We start from the raw sequence: 16,487 nt of genomic DNA, 5'->3' as shown, positions 1-16,487 counted from the left end.
TTTTTCCCCAAATGTTACTATCATTATCAAAATATAGTTTTTCATTAATGAGTATGTGAGAAGATCACAATTAAATGTAATAGGGAAGATAATGCTTTACTTCAGCAATGACATTGCTGTTTATAAAGTAATAAAATGCAGACTCCAGGTAGTATTAAATGACAATACACCCCGGGGAGTCTAAAGTAGTAAGATACAGACTCCAGGTAATATTAAATGACAATACACCTCGGGGAGTCTAAAATAGTAAAATACAGACTCCAGGTAGTATTAAATGACAATACACCTTGGGGAGTCAAAAGCAGCCTTTAATCCTAAGTAGGTTAGTTTAAAGGTTTAAAATGTTGCCTAGTCTATAACTAGGAAAATATATTATGATGGTTTTATATGTAGAAAATATCGTGATAATACTTACCTTAAGGCCATGAATTATAAGGTAATGTAAACATACTCGTAACCATACTGATTGACGGATGTAAACACGACGACCTGCTGGCGTTGAAATGAATGTGACATTTGTCACCCCTTGGCTTGGTCGGCCGGGACTGTAGCTAGCGGTCAGGATGTGGGATGGTCTCTCCCGTATAGATCTATACACACAATGCCCGCTCTCCCTCTAGGAACCTCTGGTTACCAACTTGACAACGGTGAAATCTGCGTCATGAGAATGTATCTATTGTTTTGATTTCTATATACCTTTTGTTTTTACTAAAAGTACAAATTTTTATGAATATAGATATAACTAGGTTCTCCTTCATGAAAGTTATGGTTGGTTCCTAAACTATACCTATTATAGTTTACTTGAGAGGTTATCTAGGTACCTTTGCTACCCAAATGTATTGAACTGGAGTAAGAGTTTTAATATCTATCCAGATATGTATAATATATAAATAGGACTTCAACGACACTCGGACAAATAACCGGATACTCTAAGTCCACAACCAAACAAGGAACAGGAAATAAAGCGAGCTATCAGTCCTAAGTCCTTCAAACCCTACTTATATAACTATATCCATATAGACATGAATCTATCAAGAATATAAGTTTAAAAGACTTTGATAAAATCTTAGTAATTTAAAAAGAGAATTTAGTGTTTTAAAAGAAATTTGAAAACGAGAATTGAAAACCTTTAGCTGAATAAAAGAGTTTAACATGCAAAAATCTATTTGCTTGACAGTTATTAATCACATGTGATTGATATAGTAACTTAGCAGTTCAACTTGTATCCCCCCCCATAAAAGCATTTAAAATCATTTCAAAGGTTGATTAAGGGGTATGAACTCACATGTGGTGGGTGATTCAGATGAACGGATGGTATAGGATGCTAAGTGTCAAGTGAGGACTTGAACACACACGCGGATCCTATTTAGCATATAATGACACATATAGGTATCTAATTAGTCCTTTAACATCTAATTAATTAAGTTAAGACACCCTAATACAGGATAACACCTTGATTCAAGTGATAGGAGTACTAAAGGGTTGCATCTAAAGACAGTAGGGCCTCACATTGGAGTTTACTTCCTATTTGGTGACAACACATGTGTTTATCGTTTTTGGTCATTTCCCCCATGAGTTTACGGCCGTAAACTCATGGTTATTAGTGCCATTGTGAATTTTAAGGTCTTATACCCCATAAGGAAGTGTTCTAAACTTGCATTCAAGGCTTAGGAAGGGACTAGGGCTCGAAATGGCCCTTCTTTGGAGTTTACGGTCCTTGGACCACTCCCTTGGAGTTTACGGTCGTAAACCCATGAGTTCACGACCGTAAACTCATGGTCACTCCTACCATTTCGTGATTTGGGGTTTTTAGCTCATGTATGCAAGGTTCTAGTCCAATATCCAAGCCCTAGAAGGTGTTGGTGGCACTTAAACACCACTTGATGGTGGTTACGGTTCAAGGAGATCCCTTGACCATAAACCGATATGTTCTTGAGAGTTTTTGATGTTTGTCAATGGATTAACAAGTATCCTAAGTACGAAACTAGTTAGGAGGGGTGTACTTACTTATAGGAAGCTTGCAAGAGTGTTTAAGGTCCAAAAACACTAGTGTGTGTTCTTGGTGTTCTTGGTGTTTTGAAGAACACTTGAAGATCTATGAAAAAGACAAGATTTCATGGATGAAATCATGTATAACTACTAGATGAAGTGTTATAATAACAAATCAGGGCAAGAAACACTTACATTTTTAGAAGATTTGGAAGAAGTTCTTATGATACTTGAGAGAGAATATTGGTGTTCTTGAGCTTGGAAGTGAAAAATGAGCCAAAAATGACTAAGTATCATATTTATACTCTTTAGAGTTTACGGCCGTAAACCCATGTTTGGGGCCGTAAACTCCAAACTCTTGGAGTTTTAAGATTTAAGTGATGCACAACAACCTCTAAAGTATACTTCCTATAATTACTTCTTGAAGTACTAGGCTTTAGAATACTCAAAATGACTCCAAACAGCTTAGAATTTAGCAAAAACAAATCTGACTTCTAATGAGATGAATAGTTGTAACATATAGAAATTCCGAGTTGTCACACCCTTTGGCCTCACTAATGCTCCAGTCGCATTCATGGACCTCATGAACTGCGTACGCAGGCCGATGTTGGATCGGTCTGTGATTATGTTTATCGATGACATCCTACTCTATTCCAAGACCCAGTAGCTACATGAGGACCACTTGAGGGATGTATTTGAGACTCGGAGGAGGGAGAGATTGTATGTGAAGTTCTCCTAGTATGATTTCTGGTTGCGAGAGGTATAGTTTCTGGGGCACCTTGTCAACCAGAATGGTATCCTGGTCGATCCGGCCAAGGTCGAGGTGGTGATGGGATGGGATGTTCTAAAGCCTCATGAGGTAAACTATGCTACGCATCATTTGGAGCTGGGGCTATAGCGATAGTCCTCAAGATTTGGTGACATTGCCACTATGGGGTGCTCTGTACTACTTACACGGATCACAAGAGCCAGAGGTATTTGATAGATCAGTCGAATCCGAAAATGAGGGAGCGTAGGTGGTTGAATGTGGTGAAGCATTACGATTGTGAGATACTTTACCATCCGGGGAAGGCCAATATAGTGTCTGATGCTCTCAGCCGGAAGGAGTTTACGGCTCCGATTAGGGATATTTGTATGAGGATGACAGTGATTACTCCAATCTCAGAGCATATTAAAGAGGCTCGGGTTGAGGCTACAAAGGAAGAGCGTCGGAAGAGTGAGCGGATAGTGGGTCAGGTGGCCTCCTTCGGTTATTATATCTGGGGATTACTAACTCTCCATCGGATGGTTTGGGTTCTTTATTGGGGTGGTGCGCATTAGGTTTTGATGGAAGAGGCGCACAAGTGGAGGTTCTCTATAAATCCCAGAGCAACAAAAATGTATAGATATATATGCCCTGAGTATTGGTGGCCCAGTATGAAGCAAGATGTAGCATGGTATGTGGAGAAGTGCTTTACTTTTAGGAAGGTCAAGGTCGAACATCAGCGACCTCACAGTAAGATGCAGCCTTTAGACATTCCCATTTGGAAATGGGAAGAGATTACCATAGATTTCATTAAGAAATTACCTCGGATAGTGCACATAATGGATTCGATTTGGGTCATCGTGGATCAGTTCAACAAGACCGAGCATTTTATTCCGATTTAGGAGAGTATCTATGTGGAGAAGTTGGCCGACATATACATCAGGGAGGTAGTGGCACGACATGGGGTGTCAGTTTTAGTGTGTTTCAGACAAAGATGTACTGTTTACTTCAAGGTTTTGGAAGAGGTTTCACGAGGAGTTAACTATCCAGACCTTGGAGTATATGCTTTGGGCGTGCGTATTGGATTTCGGTGGGAGTTGGTATATCTATCTCCCTTTGGCGAAGTTTTCATATAACAACAGTTATCGCGCCAACATCGATCGACAACCTTTTGAGATGCTCTATGGGAGGAAATGTAGAACCCCGATATGTTGAGGTGAGGTTGGTCAGCGTGTCATGTGGAACACCAAAGTGGTACTCAAGACTACCAAGTAGATTTAGAAGGTTCGGAGTAGACTTCAGACAGAAAATAGTTGGCAAAAGAGTTACGCCGTCAAACGCTGATCAGACCTAAAGCTCCAGGTTGGGGATACGGTTCTCCTCAAGGTGTCGCTTTGGAACAGTGTCATCCGATTCAGGAAGAAGGGCAAGTTGGTCCCCAGGTACATTGGTCCGTTTAGGGGTTTTTCCCGGGGTGGCCCGTGTTGCTTATCGCTTGGATCTTCCCGAGGAGCTTAGTTGGATCCATAGAATGTTTCATGTCTCTAACCTGCAGAAATGTTAGGTCAATGATTTCGTAGTTGTTCCATTGGAGGATATTCAGGTGGATGATCATCTGAATTATATCGAGAGACCGGTGGCGATTCTTGATCGGAAGACGAAAAAAGTGAGGAGCAAGGTTGTCGAGTTGGTAAATGTGCAGTGGCAGCACTACAAGGGTTTAGAGTTGATGTGGGAGCCTAAGGATGAAATTAGGGAGCACTACCCAAATTTACTTTTGGCAGCAGATTTGGAGGACGAAGTCTGATTCAAGTGGGGGAGAGTTGTAACACATGATTCAAGCTATTTTAATTTTTCTCCCCTGCTATGTAATTACATTGCATATTTGGTCCATAGGGGTCAGTTTTAACATTTTCGGAAAACTTGTAGTAAGTAGGGCTTACTCCTTATACGCGGTGCATACGCATGCAGGGGAAAAATCCTAGTTTTTAAGGTTTGGACCCTATTTAAACAACATTATTATGAACCTTGGACCTCACATTTCTCAGCCTCCAAACCCCTTTGAGTCACATTTTGAATCCCTAGCCCCTTTTGAAGAGACTTGACCCACTTGTGTGTGTTTTAGTGTGTGTTGGTGAGATTTGAAGAAGAAGAACTTGGAAAAAGGAGCCTTAATCAAAGGAGAGCTTATACATCCAGATTTCTCACATCATTTCCAGCTTCATTGAGGTATAAAGCTTGGAACTTCCTCCTTGTTTGCTTAGATCTAGTCTTTATGAATGTTTGATCCCATTTGGTCATATAATAAGATCTACTGGATTTCTTCCACTACAGAAGTTGGGATTTGCTTCTCTTGATGTTTCTGAGGTCCTTTGTCCATAAAGTTGGCATATTGATCGTTAAGGATCAACCACGTATGTGTTTAGGTCATTATGGTGAAAGTAGAATGCTAAAAGTGAGGTTTAGGTCCTTTTGAGCCATGCAAAGGCTCCAAGTTCATGACTTTATGGATTTAGACGTTTAACAAGACTTCGATCTAAATGAGACGTCTGATATGTTTCATAATTATCCAATACTTTCCGCAAGTCAAGGTTAATTACTCTACTATGATGTGAGACACATCAACATCATCACAATAATACTTCCATCAAAGTATCATGATCAGAATAACTGGTTGGTAGAGGTTATTCTGGTATTGGATCTTTCAGTACATATAATTGTTATTTATCCTTAATGTGGAACCTCAAGATGTTTTACCAGTTATAAAAATTATAATCATCAAATGTTACTATCTTTTGAAACTCAACAAGAGATGGATTTTGCAGGCGTAAAATTATTAACAATTATGAATAGAATTTAACAATGTTTCACTTAATATTGTCAATATTTAATCTGTAAAAACTAATACCTTTTATTCTTTCTTAAAACATTAATTTATTAAAGTCTAGGATCCAAGTAACGAAACAAGTAAATGGTTAGTTGACCTTTATGCCATAAACTTAATCAAACTCCGTAGGTCGCGATTACCAATTCCATACAATATGTAATTCCTAGATAATGGGATCCCAAAAACTATTGCTTAACTTGGCATGCTTATCCCATCTATGCCTGGGACCTCTCATTCTTAGGTGACATTTATCACAGAAGATTGCGATCAAGTCATCCTACTTGAAACAACTTGTACTATTGCAACTAACCAGTGACAAGGTAACGCTTTAGAAACTAGAAACTGCAGAACTACACCGAACATCATAATCCAAACCTAATGACCAGGTGACCCTGTGACACTCAGACCAAACAAATGATAACGAGTGTTCTTCAAAAGGACGTCAATGACTTGCATTTTTTAAGAAAAGGTTTTGTATATGTTTTACAATTATAGTTATAAAAATATGGTCTCATGAATATTGCATGAATCCAACAATTCATGTACCCTTTTGTAAAATTCATATCACTTGTTATAATGTTCTTAAGGTGCCAAATAAAACTTCATTTTATTTTCCATTAGACGCGATCAATTATAAATTAAAATTCGATATTTTAAAGTTTAGTTGTAGAGCGGTTTAAGAACTAGTAAAAAGGTCTTAAAAAATTTCATTTAATACTTAAGACATGGAGTTTTGGATGAGTTATAAAATCACTATTTTAAATCTCCTTTTAACAATCAAAATCTTATGTCTTCATGAATTTATAGAATAAACTCATTTTATCTTATAAACTCAATATTATGCATCTTATGATAAAAGTCATATTTTGATAAACCAAAACTTGGGTGATGGTACATATGTTTTAAATCTCATTTGGCATGTATAAAACATAAAGTCAACATGTTGCGTTACGTTTAAAAAACTAATATCATATATTAAGTTTCGACGTAAAAATAATAACTAGCATTATAAACCGAATTTTGGCCTTTTTAATAAAAACCCTTTATTTATTAAAAAGACATAGAGTTTATATAATGTTTAAACATCTTTTAAACCATTTCAAATATTTTAAAGTTGGGTATTTATAAGTTTTACGATAAAATTATTTTCAACAAAAAATTAATTTTTAACCGGTAACTGGTAAAACGTTTTTATAAATACCCATTTATAAACATCTTATGTTATCTTTTAAATATTTTTTACTCAAACTCCAAGTGATATTATCTTATGAAAAAAATTTATTTGACATGTAAAACCATTTCATACATAAAACATAACATACATTTAACATAAAATAAACATCACAAGCATGCATTATAATGTGTACAAACCAAGCCATGTGTAGTAATAATGTTTTGAGCCATCACAAGAATTATTAAATCTTTCCTAAAGGACTTAAAGGAAACTTCAAAAGGTCTTCAAGCTCCTACTTGCCAAGTCAACTCTTTCTTGCAAAAGTACTTCAAATCTTCATATTGTGAAAGTTGCAACACTTAAACCATTAAGACTATAATTAAGTCCAAAACCAAGAGTAGAACATCATGGTAGGGATTATGGTATCAAGTGGTTAAGTCATATTCAAAATGGTAATTTCTTCATCTTGTTACATTAAAAGGAAATACAACGAGTCTAACTAATTTATTACAACAAATCAACAAATGAAAAATACATATTTATCTATTACATCTTATGAACAAATAAATATCAAGCAAACACAACACAACGGTCCAAATGGCTTATTCATACACAACAACGTATCAAATATTATAGCAAACAACTCTTTGTTTTTTCTAAGGCAACTTTTATATAACAAAAATGCATTAAAAGTGGTTATATATAAAAATAAACAATTTTAACGAAGATGTTGCCAAAGAAGACAAATATGGATTTTTCTTAACAAAACAAATCCATGCTTGTTTTTGAAAGACCAAATATTATCAACAATAAAAATCATTCTAACATATAAAAGATGGCTCTGATACCACTGATGAGTTTTGATACAAAATATAAATGTGTATTTCATAAAAACCGGCAACGAAAGCTTTAAAAATAACAGTATTTTTTTCGAGTTTATAACAAAACCAAACCATCTAGGATCCATTTATAGAGGTAAGAAACATATTAAAACAACCACATGATGTTTTAGAGAAAACCTTTAAAGCCTTTGAACCCACTTTGTTTTGGGGTGTTGATGAATATGTAAAGATCAAAGAACATGATCTTCTCTACAATTATCCACCATAAAGATTAAGGCACTTGGAATGCGAGTTTCTTCTTGTATTCTTGAGTGTCTTATGCCTTTAAGTTCTTAACTCCAATGAGCACTGAAGGAGACAACTCAAGATGTCTTCTAATCACCAAACTATCTTCAAAAGAGAGAGAGGTGGAGAGTAGTAGAGAGTTTCGGCGAAACTGAATAATGGAGAGAATTCACTAGAAAAAGTAGCTTCAAATTCATGCAAGACCCGTATTTAAATACCCATGCAAAAGCAAAAGCCACACAATATAATAATATAAAGTATTTATTAGCTTTTTGGAGCATGGGGAGCATGTGAGGAAGGTTGACAAGCAACCTCCCATGCTTTTCCAAACTTTCAGCCATATACCAAAAGAAAGAGACAAAACTTGTCTCTTCTAACTTCATCATGCTACAAAAGAATTAGTTTAAATTTTATAAACTTAAAGTTTATAAAATATAAACTTTGTCTTTAGGTAAAAGACAAAAGGATTCACCTAGTCCAAAAAGTTATGCATGACTTATTAATTCATACCATATGAAATAATAACTAGTTATACTCTCTTATAATTATTATTTTCATAAATCAATAATGTCACACCCCAAAACCGGAACGGCGGAAACGTTCTGGGGCGGAGGCCGTCTTGTATAGTATCACAACAAAGCATAATAGTAAACAAGCAACCGCATCCATTGCATTAATAGAATAATTTTAATATAAGCGTGTTATGTACAGTTTATAAGACACCAACAATATGAATCAAAATAAGATGGGTCTTGAAAAGTGCTCCATCTTCTGAAAAGCTGGTCTCTGTACCTGTCTACTGATGACCTGAGAATACAAGTTATTTTGAAAGAGCTTATCAGCATTAAAGCTGGTGATTGTTTGTAACTCTTAAAATATCCTATATTTTCTATTGAAAGTAGTCTTCTACCAAGACATCAAATACTGTATGTTTATTGTAAAAGTGAGTATTTCTCCCAAAAGTGACTAACATTTAATAAATTATAGTTCTTGTATTACTGTTCTAGTGATAAGATCACAAAGTAGATATAATGGGAAAATAACGAAGTATCGTAGTATTATGCTATAGTGACTACTACTGTATTAACTACCTTAAATCAATTGTTAATTAAGGTATAATGTGATATAATTGTACCCATACTTGATCGACCTTAGTAAAACATAACACTCGAAGACGTCGAGATGGTATGACATTCATCAGCCGAAGACCTGCAGGTCCCATTGTACCTAGCAGCAAGGTGTAGGACGGTCAGTCCAGTATAGATCTATACACGAATTCACGCTCTTCCTTCAGAAGACTCTGGTTACAAGTCGAGCCATGATAGAATTGCCATGCCCCGAAGTGGTGCCTCACATTTAAGTTATAGTGGTATGTATTCCTTGTACTAGTGCAGTGTATGTTCTCTCTTGATCCTCATCATAGTGGGTTCTTTAGTATAGAGTTTAGTGTGTGTGAATAGTATGTATTAGTTATATAGTGTAGTGTATGTATTGTTTATAGTACGTATTGACTCATGTTTGAACTGGCTCCTTGTATGTTTCATAGTATTAGAGATAGTGAGTAGTAAACTCATAAACCATACCTATTATAGTTTACTAGTAACGTTATATAAGTAACTTAGCATATACACCTTTGTTACCCAAAGGGTTGGAACTGAAGTAAAAGCTTTATATCTACACATATATACATGATATATAACTAAGGATCAAACGACAGTCGGACAAACAACAGGGTACTCTAAGTCCACAACCAAACAAGGAACAAGAAATAAAGTGAGTTATCAGTCCTAAGTCCTTCAAACCTTACTTATATAACTATATACGCATTAGACATGGTTTGGCAACATATAAGTTTAAAGAGTTGAAAGTAAAGATTTGATAATCAAGAATAAGTTTTATAAGCAGTTTTAACATGTAAAAGAGTTTGATAACCATTCTGAAATAGTTTCGTTGATAAAACAGTTAAAAGTATAGAAAATCCATTTGTTTGCAAGTTATAAATCACAAGTGATTGGTATTATAACTAGTTTGATTCAACATGTATTTCCCCCCCCCCCCCCCCATAAAAGTATTTAAAACATTTGAAAGGTTGATTTAGAGGTATGAACTCACCTGCAGTGAGTAACTCGAATGAAAGGTCGATATAGGGTCGCCGAGTGTCAATTGAAGTCTTGAGCACAAACGAATCCTATTTTCATGTAATAGCACATATATGAATACACTTAGGATATATAACCACTAATAGACACTTGGACATGCCTTAGCGACATGAAAACACCTAGAATCAAGTGTTACTAACACCCCTTGAAGTCCCTAAATGAGTGTAGGGCCTTAGATTCGACTGTAAGGCCACCAAACTCAACCTTTGTGAGTGTGCGGCCAGGTGTGCGGCCAGAGTGTGCGGCCAGACCTGTGTGCGGCCAGAGTGTGCGGTCGTACACTAAAAGTGCCCAAATCGATTTTCCAAGGCTTGGGGATGATCCTAAGAGGGTGTTTTTGTCGTTGCTATGCTTAAAGGAGTGTTTAAGTCCATTTTAGGACCAAAAGATGTGTGTATGGTGACACACGATGTGTGTGCGGCCGTACACACATGAAGATCATCTTAACACGATGTTTTCATGAATCAAACTCGAGGAAAAGGCCTTCTAAGGTGTTGTAGTAATGATCTAAGGATGTTTACTTACTTGTATTGGCGATTGGAGAAGAAAACTTAAAGAACTCTAGAGAGAAAATGTTCCAGCTTTGAAGGAGTGGGAAAAGGGTGTAAGGTTGACTTAGGGGCCTTTATATAGGCTGGGGTGTGAGGCTAGGAGGGTGTGCGGTCGGCTGTGTGCGGCTGGCTGGCCGCACACTCGGGTGTGCGGCCGCACACACCTTGTTTGGTGTGTTTGGCCCGATTTTGTGATGCTACACACATTCTAACCCTTCCTAAGACTCATATCTTGATTATACTAAGCCTAATGCACTTATATAGACCCAAAACTTCATTACAAAATAGCAAAAACGAGGCTAACTTTGATAAAAATGAAAAAAGTATAAGTTAGAAATTTCGGGTTGTCACATCATCCCCACGTTAGAGGGAATTTCGTCCCGAAATTAGAGTTTAAACAATAAAGTAGCTACAAATAACTAAGCGAAAAGATGAGGATATTTTAATTTCATTTGATCCTCGCGCTCCCAAGTGAATTCCGGTCCTCGCTTGGCGTTCCAGCGAACCTTCACTATCGGGATGCGGCTTTGTTTCGTTCGCTTGACCTCTCGGTCCATGATCTCTACAGGTTCCTCCACGAAGTTGTGGCTCTCGTTGATCTCGATCTCGTCGAGTGGGATTACAAGAGTCTCGTCGGATAGGCACTTTTTCAAGTTCGAGTCGTGGAATGTAGAATGTATGTTACTGAGTTCGCGCGGTAGATTGAGTTTGTAAGCTACAGGGCCGATTCGGGCAAGAATCTCGAAAGGCCCTATGTACCTTGGATTTAGCTTTCCACGCTTTCCGAAGCGGATCAAGCCCTTACAGAGGCTTTCGGGCAAGAATCTCGCAAGGCCCTATGTACCTTGGGTGAGACTTTCAAAAGGACTCGGTCTCCCACCTGGAATTCCAACGGTTTCCTTCGTTTGTCAGCGTAGCTTTTCTGTCGGTATCTAGAGGCTTTCAATCGGTCACGAATCTGAACGATCTTCTCGGTCGTTTCCCGAATGATCTCCGGACCTGTGAGAGTGCTGTCAGGAACTCGTCCTTTAGCTAACTGTGTGTCACCCACTTCAGCCCAGCACAAAGGGGATCTGCACTTTCGGCCATAGAGGGCTTCAAATGGAGTAGCCTTTATGCTCGTATGATAACTGTTGTTGTAGGAGAATTCAACAAGGGGTAAGTGAGTATCCCATGCCTTTCCAAAGTCGATCACACATGCTTGCAACATATCTTCTAAGGTTTGGATAGTTCTCTCACTTTGTCCGTCGGTCTGTGGATGGTAGGCTGTACTCATGTCCAGCCTAGTTCCTAGGGAACTTTGTAGCGACTGCCAGAACCTCGAAGTGAACCTACTATCTCTGTCCGAGATAATGGATATGGGAACACCCATATGGGAAGTGTGCAGTCGTACAATTTCCTGAATGTACGTTCTTGTAAGCTTCTCCATCTTGTCTATTTCTTTGATAGGCAGGAAGTGTGCGGACTTCGTCAATCTGTCGACGATGACCCATATGGTATCAAGTCCACCCGTTGTCTTGGGTAACTTGGTTATGAAGTCCATAGTGATCCGCTCCCACTTCCATTCCGGTATCTCCGGCTGTTCTAGTAGACCGGAGGGTTTCGTGTATTCGACCTTGACCTTGGCGCAACTAAGGCATTTACTCACGAAGGTAGCAATCTCTGCTTTCATGTTAGGCCACCAGTATAGGTTTTTAAGATCCAGATACATCTTATCTGAACCTGGGTGGACGGAATAACGAGTGTTGTGCGCCTTGTTCATGACCAAGTCTCTGAAACCACCGAGTTTCGGGGTCCATATTCGATCCAGAGAAAATAAGCTCCGCCACCCTTGACCTCCAAGTTCTTATCCATCCCTCTCAGGGATTCACTCGCCACATTTTCAGGTTTCAAAGCATCGAGCTGAGCCTCCTTAATTTGTACGGACAAGTGTGAATGGATAGTCATAGTCAATGATTTGACTCTACGACCAGAATATTCTTGCCGACTTAGGGCGTCAGCTACTACGTTGGCTTTACCCGGATGATAACGAATTTCGCATTCGTAATCACTGAGTAGCTCGACCCACAGTCGTTGTCTCATGTTGAGCTCCTTCTGGTCGAATATATGTTGTAGGCTTTTGTGGTCTGTGAAGATAGTGCTCTTTGTACCGTATAGGTAGTGTCTCCAGATCTTCAGGGCAAACACGACTACTCCTAATTCAAGATCGTGGGTGGTGTAGTTGACCTCGTGTGTCTTCAGCTGTCTTGAGGCGTAGGCAATGACCTTACCTCGTTGCATCAGGACACAGCCGAGCCCCTGGTTGGATGCATCGCAGTATACCACGAAGTCTTCTGTCCCTTCGGGGAGGGATAGTATCGGTGCGGTGCATAAGGCTCGTTTTAGCGTTTGGAACGCTTTCTCCTGCTTCTCTTCCCAGTCAAAGGCCACGCCCTTCTGGGTCAATGTCGTAAGGGGTTTCGCAATTCGAGAGAAGTTCTGTATAAATATGCGGTAGTAGCCGGCGAGGCCTAGAAATTGACAAATTTCGGTAGGCGTCTTCGGCGCTGACCAGTTCTCAATAGCCTTAATTTTGGACGGGTCCATGTGGATTCCTTCTTCGCTAATCACGTGTCCTAAGAATTTGACTCTTCGGATCCAAAATTCGCATTCAGAGAACTTAGCATAGAGCTTCTCCGATCGTAGGGTTCCTAGGACTTGTCGCAGATGATTACTATGCTCCTCCTCACTCCGAGAGTAGATAAGTATATCATCGATGAAGACGATGACAAACTGATCCAAGTAAGGACGGCATACCCTATTCATCAAGTCCATGAATACTGCGGGGGCATTGGTCAATCCAAATGGCATCACTACGAGCTCATAGTGTCCGAAACGAGTTCGGAAGGCTGTCTTCAGAACATCCTCCTCTAACACTCGCAACTGGTGATACCAGGACCTCAGATCAATCTTTGAAAAGTACGACGCCCCTTGCAGTTGGTCAAACAAATCGTCTATGCGAGGTAGAGGGTAACGATTTTTAACAGTTAGCTTGTTGAGCTCCCTGTAGTCGATGCACATACGAAACGATCCGTCTTTCTTTTTGACAAACAAGACCGGGGCTCCCCAGGGTGAGAAGCTTGGTCTTATAAAGCCCTTGCTGAGCAGTTCGTTAAGTTGACCGGATAGTTCCTGCATCTCAGCTGGTGCTAGTCGATAGGGCGATTTGGTTACTTGGGTTGCTCCTGGAACTAAGTTGATTCGGAACTAGACTTGTCGCTGCGGAGGTAACCCAGGTAGTTCTTCTGGAAAGATGTCGGGAAAGTCGCATACTACGGGGATGCTTTTCAGGTCTTTGGTTTCTTGGCTCGTATCAATGACGTGCGCAAGGAATGCACGATATTCCTTACGTAGGTACATCTGAGCTTTAATACTTGAGATGATGCTAAGGCTAGTGTCGGGTTTGTCGCCGTAGATAATAAGAGTTTCGTTATACGGAAGATTAAGGCGAACTGCCTTTTCATAGCACATGATGTCGGCACGGTGCAGACTCAACCAATCCATGCCGATAATGACATCGAAACTTTTAATTGATATAGGCATGAGGTTGATTGGAAATGAATGACTATCTAGAGTTAGAGTACATCCTATGTATATACTACTAGTGCTCTCAGTCTTTCCGTTAGCCATTTCTACAGTGAATGGTTCTTTAAGTGTGCGGGGTTGTTGTTTAAGTAAGCGTGCAAATTTCTGGTTCACGAAACTTCTCTCTGCTCCACTATCAAATAGTATGCATGCATAAGTGTTTTCAAGGATAAACGTACCAGTCACCACTGTAGGGTCAGCAACTGCTTCCTTGTGGACTATCGCCAAAACTTTTCCTACTCCACCAGTATTTCCTGCCTTGGGGCAGTCCCTTTTGTAGTGGCCCACTTCGCCACATCCATAACAAGACTGGGTCACACCAGGCCCTGGAACCTGGTTGATTGGCCTTGTCGGGGCTCTGCAGAAGCGGATAGCGTGACCCTTTTTGTTGCAGTTAGAACACTGCAACTCTCGGCAGGGTCCATTGTGGTGGAAGCTGCATTTGTTGCACTTTGGCAAGTTCCCGATGTACTGCTTTATCGGAGCAGCAGCGACCGGTGCTATTGCGGCATGAACCGCCACAACCTGCTTCTTTTTGGCAGCTTTTTGCTTCTTCTTTTCATCCCAGAACTTCCGTTTGCTGTCAGCAGGTTTGGAAGGTTCGGAGATGACTTGGGTTGTTGTTGATGATGGGGTACGGACCCGATGGTCTATGAGACGTTGTGCCAATCTCTTGGCACTATCGAAGGTAGTGGGGTTTGAGGCTAACACATTCCCCTGAACCGGAGGCAACAACCCCCAGATATACCTTTCTATCTTCTTTCCCTCCGAGGGAACCATGTTGGGACAGAGGGACGCCAGCTCGCTGAATCTGGCAGTATAAGAAACTATGTAGGTGCCCTTCATGGTTAGGCTCCACAGCTCTTGTTCCAACTTCTGGATCTCGCCCCGCGGGCAATATTCCTCGATCATGAGGTCTTTCAAAGTTTCCCAGCCCATGTCGTTAGCCACTACAAGAGTTACTGACTTGACATGGCTATTCCACCAGGTCAGGACTTTTTCTTCGAAGGTGCAAGCAGCAAACTTGACCTTACTCGCTGCAGGGCTGGAGCAAATCTTCAAGATCGAGTCCGTCTTTTCGAACCATTGCGAGAGGGCAATGACTCCGCCAGTCCCTTTGAAGGGCTTTGGCTTACAGTTAGTGAAGTCCTTGTAGGAGCACTCTCTCGAGCACCCAAGGAGTTCACCTTGTGTAGAATTAACAGGGGTTCCACCCCCGCTGGCACCAGTGGAGTGATATTGAGCCATGGCCCGCAGCTACAGCAGCATTCAGAGCCGCCGTATCGATTACGGGAGGAGGTGGTGGTACTGGAGTTTGGGTTGCAGGTCTACCCCTGGTCGGACACAGACGAGGCGGCATCTTTTACTGAAAGTTGATAGGAATGATGATAATAGTGAGAATCAATTGTAAGCATAGTGAGAGTGATCCATGGGCTAAATCGCCATACTCCAACAGTTGAATGAGTGTATGTTTTGAAATAGAAGTACATTAGAAGAGTAGAAAAACACAAGAGTACAGATTTTTCCAACAGATTAGATAACTGCCAATATTACTGGTATTATTGATGTAATAAGTTCGGGGAAAACGACCTAACTGTAGGTCTTACATCATACCATAAGGGAAAAAGGTTGACAGTTTACAAGTTTATTCAGAGTACTTTTAAAAGCTAGGAATATTTTACAGACAAGTGCTCAATAGAGCACGGAAAAGAAAGACTATTCCTTAACCAGAAGAGAGAGGTGAGTCGACATCTTCTACCGGCGGCGATTATTCCTCGGGCGGACCCTCAGGTCTGCCAGTTGGCGTTCCATGTTGAGTAGGCGCCACTCGTATACTCGCTGGCGTACGCGATGCTCTATGACTTCCGCCCTAGTCTCAGCTAGTGCCTGAAGTAGAGACTCGCGGTCACTTCGAGTCCTTTCGTTAGCATCTTCCAGACGGCGGATGTTGATGTTACTCATCCTTGTGTTGGTGACTAGCTCCGCGATTCGGTTAAGGGAGGTTCTCCCCTGGATCTCGTTTCGAGCAACCCTGCGGACTAGAATAGGCAGGACTCTGTCCGCAGTGCTTCCTTTGCTTACATTGTAGAAATCTTGGTCTCCATTATAGGGGATGGGTTGGTGTAGCTCCTGACTCCAAGCCTCCAAACTCTGCACCCATAGAGGTGTCAGGCCTCGAAAAGCTGGGTGTTGGTTAGGGTTTGGAGTTACTAGGGGTAGGTTGTTAACCT

Source organism: Lactuca virosa, chromosome 5, assembly GCF_052849685.1.
Source record: "Lactuca virosa cultivar CGN04683 chromosome 5, Lactuca_virosa_CGN04683_v6, whole genome shotgun sequence".
Taxonomy (NCBI): domain Eukaryota; kingdom Viridiplantae; phylum Streptophyta; class Magnoliopsida; order Asterales; family Asteraceae; genus Lactuca; species Lactuca virosa.
The sequence above is the reverse complement of the archived record's forward strand: the minus strand, read 5'-3'. Positions refer to the sequence as shown.